At 29.7% G+C, this 7,742-nt stretch overlaps 1 pseudogene; it reads right to left on the reverse strand.

The window, feature by feature from the left end:
- Positions 1-939: 939 nt before the first annotated feature.
- LOC146722231 (uncharacterized) lies at positions 940-3,644 on the reverse strand (annotated as a pseudogene).
- Between the last annotated feature and the right edge of the window lie 4,098 nt (positions 3,645-7,742).

Here is a 7,742-nt window from a genome sequence, read left to right on the forward strand (position 1 = left end):
CCTTTGATAAATATTGGATTCGATACATTTCTTTTTTTTTGGCAATATTTTTATCTTCTACATTACACTGTGGAAGATTCGTTTGTTTTCTTTTTTTAGCTACTTCTTGTTGAGCTTCTATTATATAGCTTGGATTTCTAATTGGCATATGTCGATTATGCCGACTGTCCAAGATTTCCGGAAGCATGCAATCGTAATAGAAACGTGTTAAAAAGGGCAGCATTTGATTACTCCAAAATACAGTGTCCCTATTAACACGTACTATTTTCAAGCTTTTTGGCGTCCACACAGCGAAAATACAATAATCTTGCTGCGTTATATTTAACTGGCCTTGAATTTGATAGAAAAATCGGTGATTTTGATTCATTTTATCTAGATTTTTCTTATCAAAGATGCCTTTCAAATGGGACAATATTTTTATGGCCTCTTTCGCTGTTAAATGCTCAGCTGATAAAGGACATTTTATTTATACCAGACCATCTTCATCTATGAGTCCGTCTGGAGAAGCACCCAAACACGGATTTTTAATATCAATAAATAATCCGCAAATTTTTATCTCCTTCTTTAATGTTACGGCCAATTCTTTTCTCGCAATTTTTTCCATTTAGCGACCATACTTCATAGCCGCAGTATCAATAGAGGGAGGAAATAAAATATTTTTTACGGTTGCGGCGCAAGACGTTGTCGCTCTCATGCGACATACAATTCCAAAATTAGACGCCGTCAACAGTTCCTGTCTCAGTGACTGCCACAAATCTGAATCACTTTGCTCTATTGTATTACGTTCAATTTGTCTCCAATTTTTCCCATTTTCAAACAACTTTTCCAAATGATTTTGTCGAAGTTGTTCAAAAACATCGGGTAGAAGATCAGGTTTTTGTGATTGCGGACCGTAATGACAATCTGTTCCTGACTTCTTTTTATATTTTTGCCGTTTATTCATTTTCCGAGATTCTCTAGTTCTTGCAACTTTAATTTGTCGTCGCTTTTCCAGAATCTCGACAGTAGGAGGAACATTTTTATCCATGCTTTTATGCATTTCCGTAAGATCTTGTTTCGAATTATATTGCAAAACTGCCCCCGCAACTCTAGGATTGTAAGAGCCTCGGTTACTAAAATTAATGCGCTTACCAGCAATTTCTTTGCAGATTATCGAATTGAACGACTCTACAGGATTGTTGGTGTATTTGTACAACAAACCGTCGGAATAAGCGCTTAAATATATGATAGCCTTCTCTACTCTTTGATAAAGATCGTGTAACTTGAGAAACGGTACATAATTTTTCTTCGTTTCATCAAGGTCACATATACGACCGCGTTCCTTACATCGTTTATGTTCACCAAATATATGATTATATAGGAATGTTTAATATATCTTTTTGTAATTTTCTAGCTTTATCATGGTAAGGTTGCTCTTGTTTATTTCGTAAATTAATTGTTTCTATCACTTCTGTTCGTATGTTCATAATATTGTTCTTTACAACATTTTGTAGCTGGACGAAACCGCGCTTTCTATGCATTTTTTGTAGAGTTGTCCCTGCTACCGCCTGCAGCTTTTTGCATAGATTGCGAAGCAAATGATTGGTGCATTCTATTTTTTTCACGGTCACCATTTGTTCCCGATATGGTCTGCTATCAATGATGGCCTGATAGACGCTGCTATCGCCATCGGCAATAACTGTTCTAAAAATTAATCCATGCATTTCCAGGCTACTTTTAAAGCCTTCTGCAATGGCGTTGCTCTCCATACTTGTGGAGCTTGCGTTACAATCGAAATTTTTATAGCATTTATGGTTTTTTGGTTCGATTCCGTTTTGTTCCGCTACATCGCATATTGTGCAATATTTATTGCGGATACCGACAAAAAGAACTTTTTTCGTGTGGTAACCAATTAAGTACCAACACCGGAAAGAGAATCGTAGGCGTGGCCGTACGATCTTTTACTCCAACTACCATCAGCTATTACAGTTATGTACGGAATATCGTTTATAACATCGTTCCTTTCGAGAGCCAGTTGCTTTTCAGTTTGGCCAGCCATTTTCATATTTTCCATGGCTGTTTTCTCAAACTCGTATACTAACATATCTCGATTTTGAATATAACTTTTATCGGACATACATTGAATATTCATAGCTGCACACAGCTCTTCCAATTGGGCATAGCCAATTCCCCCTGTAATATCTCCTACTGCAGCAGCCATATCAATGCTTAATATTTTCGGATCTTTGGGTTCTGATCAGAATTCGGCTTCAGTATTGCACATTTGGCACTTGAAAGTAAAATGCGTCTTAAACTTTTCGGATTTAGTTTTTATGAGTTTTTAATCTTTAAATTGGCACTCTATTCCTTTCATATAATTATTGAATTTTTGGAGTTCTTTCCATACATGAGAAAAGTCGATAATGCGATGGCCTTCAGGCAAGCTTTCCTGGATACGATCTATAGAGGGCCATTCTCGATAACAAAATAATTATCTTCGCAAAGTTCGACATCTTCATTACAAATATCTGTTTCAGAAATTGACTCCAGGCATTGCACTTTCTGAGTACTAACTTTAGAATCTATTGTATCGGAATCCGATTCCAGCGATTTTTGAAAATCGATGGATTCATTGCTAGTATTCTTATATGTGCTATTTCTAGAGTCATTTTCCTCTTGGCCTTCGGTTTTAGTTTTTATGACTTTCCAATCTTTAAATTGGCACTTTATTCCTCTCATATGATTATCGAATGACCCCTGAAGTTCATTCCACATATGAGAAATGTCGACAATGCGACGCCCTTGAGGCATGCTTTCCTGGATACGATTTATATCCAGAGGGCTATTCTCGATAACAAAATAATTATCTTCGCAAAGTTCGACATTTTCATTACACACATCTATTTCTGAAATTGACTCCACGCATTGACTTTTTGAATACTAACTTTTGAATCCATCGTATCGGAGAACAATTCCACCGATTTTTGAAAATCGATGGATTCATTGCTACGAGTAGTATCCTTATATGTGTTATTCCTAGAATCATTTTCCTCTTGGCCTTTGCTTTGATTCGTTATCACCTTCCAATTTTTTAATTGGCACTCTATTTTTTTCATATAATATAATTATTGAATGATCTCTGAAGTTCATTCAACATATAAGAAATATCGACAATGCGATTGCCTTCAGGCAAATCTTCTTGTATACAAGAATTGTCTGGAAGAGCTTTGTTGACAATAACAAGAGAATTGTTATCATCGCAATTGTCATCGACAATGCCTTCATCTGCATCGACGGCCTTCAGGCAAGTTTTCTTGTATACAAGAATTGTCTGGAAGGGCTTCGTTATCAATAACAAGAGAATTGTTATCATCGCAATTGTCATCGACAATGCGACGGCCTTCAGGCAAGTTTTCTTGTATACAAGAATTGTCTGGAAGGGCTTCGTTATCAATAACAAGAAAATTGTTATCATCGCAATTGTCAACAATGCGACGGCCTTTAGACAAATTTACCTGTGTACAGGAACTACCTGGAAGGGCTTTCTTATCAATAATAAAAGAATTATTATCGCAATTGTCATTTTGGTTATACATACTTTTATTTGACTCCAAGCATTGCATTACCTGGGTACTGATTTTTGAATCCATGTTGGGTGATCCCATTGCTTTTAGAGAATAATATATATTATAAGGTGCGTATTCTCCTGTAAATTACTTTTGAGAGTAACTCTTGGAGAGTGATTCTTGCAAATAGACATACTCTTATCGATATTTGAAGAGTACATTTATTTACGAGATTTTAATCTTTTTTTCCTACGTTTTTACGTTTTATCAATAATCTTATAAATATCAATAATATTTTCTTTTGTGAATTATAAATTTATTGTGACTTATAAATGTCTTATAAATATGTGACTTATAAATGACTTATAAATAAACTTATAAAAAACACAATTGTGAATTATAAATTCTATTTTATATAAAATATATAATTATATTAAATATTTATAGTTATTATTTTATTTCCTCTATTCCTTTCCAATTTGTACTGTCGACCGCTTTTATATTCTTTTAGACGTCCTCTCGCGCTTCTCTCTCTTTCTCTCTCTTTCTCTTTCTCTCTCTCTCTGTCTGTCTGTCTCTCTCTCTTTTTGTTTTATAGATTGCATACAATTTATCTTACATTTACAGTAAAAGTAATTTTTATAACAATTTACAGGTGTATGCGAACAAATAAAATTCGTTAGAATCACAATTTCTATCAAACATATATATTTCAGTAAAATCATTACTCGAATTACTTCGACGTATGAATAATAAGATTTAGTTTTTATAAATTATAAATGCATATACTTATTATATATCTATAAAAATCATGTGAATATTATTGTATTATACGAATATAATTAAAATAAAATTGTATACTATTATATATTTCATGTGTTTGATAATATAAATAACACAACATTTTTTCTGTTTTATATATAGTTTTTTATAGAAAAAAAAATTGATGTATTATTTATATTATCAAACATAAAATATATAATAGCATACAATTTTATTACATTTACACAATATAACATTCACATGATTTTTATAGATAATAAGTATATGCATTTATAATTTATAAATCTCATTATTACATTATACGTCAAAGTAATATGTTGAAGTAAGGATTTTACTAAAATAAGCATATTTGATAGAAACTGATTCTAATGAATTTTATTATTTGTTCACATATAGCTGTAAATTGTTATACAAATTATTCTTACTGTAAATGGAAAATATAAATTGTGTCCAGTATAAATTGTATACAGTATATAAAACAGAAAGAAAGAGAGCGAGAGAAAGAGAGAGAAACACGTTGCAGCTCCATCTATCACGATATCACGCAACTAATCTACTGCTCTGTTTTATTCCGCAGCCTCGATTTGCACACACACATATGCGTAAAATGTTTTTAATATATAACTCTTTTATTAGACTTGCAATCTCACTTTTAATTGCTTACTAATATTTCTTCACATAATCCTTACCGCGCATACTATATTTCATGCACAGACACAAACTGCAGAACTTTTTTTATTAAATAAGTATTATTACGAACTGACACAAAGCAGCCAATAACAAAACTGTAATTTTTGATTTTTATATGATTTATATATGCAAACATAGCTAGCGCGGTCCGTTTTTATAAGTACTTTAATCGTGGAAAAGGATTTATTGATCAGTATAGTCAATAAAAAGTTATATAAAAAAAACTAAATATTCTCGCATTCGATCGGTAAAAACACCATCCGGCATCCCCTTAAGAAATAGAATTGTAATATGTTCAAGTATTCTACAAAGTAAATTATATTTTACAAAAATAATAAAATTTTAATAACTTTAATTGTATATATTTGTTACACGTAACGTTTTCACCAACAGATTTAGAATATAATCATGTTAAATCATTATATTCCTTATTAATTTGATTGCATAGAAAATATTTAATTATCACGCACATAATTTTATATAATAAACAATTATCTCATCAATATGAATATGTGCAGATATAATATAATAAATATAAATATGTGAATATATTATTCTGTTTGCAATTTTTAATTATTAAATTATATTATTTCCAAATTATATGCATAACAGATATGCAACAAAACTATTATTATTAACAATATATTTGCAATCCAGATATTATATGAAACTATTCATACACAAGAAAAATAATATTTTGAAAAGTAATTGCTGGTGTACGATTACATTTTTGTTTAATTGGCAAACAAATATTTAATAAAATTTATTAATTTAAAAAAAGGAAAAAGAAAAATAAATCTTTTCAATATAAAGAAAATATAAATATATAAATAAATACATAATAACCAAATATATACATTCTAAGCATTAATTAATGATACAATTTTAAAACAAGACCATTTATATAAATATTTATATACAACGTATTCTAATTATGTTATTCAATATTTTTCAATATTTCTCTCTAATAATTTATTTATAATAAATGAACACAATTTGAATGTAATATGTAACAACATTGTGAAATGGTTACCTAGTTGAATGCAGAAATGTTCTCCAGAAGGAAACTGTATGGTTACACTTCGTTATATTACCAAACTTCCTGCAATATTTACATTTGATTAATAATTTTGAATTATAATATATATTGTATATATGTACAACACATTTTATTATAACATATTATACATTTATTATTTTAGAACAAATAAAAAAAATTCGAGAAATATATATTAACATTAAATATAATTAAATTAAATATAATAAAATGTATAATGAATTGAAAATGTTCTGAATAAAAATATAGTTTAAAAAACGTAAATTATCTATTATTTATATTGTAACTATTACGTACAATAACTTTGCTAGAACCAAGGAAAAGATATATAATATTTAAATTCAGTCATATTAATATCATCAATCAAACATCTTCGATTAAAATTTAAATTGTATTAATCGTTACACATTGTTAATTAATGGAAATAGAGAAATTATATCGATTTTCTTAAGTCAATCATTAATGGAAGAGATTCGCATTAAATTTGCTATATTTAATCGTCAATTAAATATTTTTTAATTGTTTCTGCTCAAATCAATTGTCAATTGAATTATCTTCGATTGAATCTGTTTTTTTCAATCGTCAATTAAAGTACTTCTAATTAAAATTAACTCATATTAATCGTTAATTAAAAAACTTTTAATTAAATTAGCTTGTACTAACTTTTAATCGATCGATTAATTTCGTTTATATCAATTGTCAATTAAATAATCTTTAATTGACTTCGATCATATTAATTGTTAATTAAACGATCTTCGATTAATCTAGCTTATATCAATCGTCATTGTAACAAAATCTAATTAATCTTTCTAAAATTAATCGTCAATTAAAAAAATTTTAATTACATTTGATTACATCTGTTGTAATTAAATGTCATAATTTATTTAAAAAGTAATTAATTAATGAGCATCTCTGCTGGGTATATTGATTAAATTTAATTAAATTAAAATATAACTAATCTCTACGATAGTCGGCGGCAACGGGGCCGGCGGCGACGGGCTCGGCGGCGACGTGGTCGGCTTCATTCATCGATATCTGAAATGTATAAAGAATATTAGTTTTATAATAGTTTTTTATAATAAAAAATAATAGTATTTTATAATGAAAAATAAAATACTTACACCTTCTGCCATTTCGGTGTTTGAGTACATCTAGAATTATAATAAAATGAAATATATTTAACAGATTAAAAAGAAGAAAATATTATATATATATATATATATATATATATATATATAAAATATGTGGAATTGTATGAGCGCACGTGATCGCGGCCGGGCGCAAGGATATGGGGTGTTGAAATTTACTTGGTTGGGCGTTAAAAGTTCCATGTGACTGTTAGATGCTTGTGATTTGATTGAGCCGGAAATTCTAAAGATCTCCTTAATTAATTACACACGTACGGATTTTAACACTTGTTCGAATCGCGTCCCCTTGCGCTCAACCGTATAATAGACAAAATAAGATCTGGATATTTAGAACACCTGATGTAACGAGTCGATGCGCGTAAACAAGTTTTTATGCGCGAACGACAAGAGTAACATTAAAGTACGTCCGAAATATATCTATTGTAAAACTATATGTAAAATCATAATTATAATCACGGAACCAATAAATAAGATGCGAATATCTCAAAAATTCACGAAAAGATCCCGAAAAGTTCATAA

This window comes from Nylanderia fulva, unplaced genomic scaffold (genome assembly GCF_048542155.1).
Source record: "Nylanderia fulva isolate GAGA-0341 unplaced genomic scaffold, ASM4854215v1 Scaffold346, whole genome shotgun sequence".
NCBI lineage: Eukaryota > Metazoa > Arthropoda > Insecta > Hymenoptera > Formicidae > Nylanderia > Nylanderia fulva.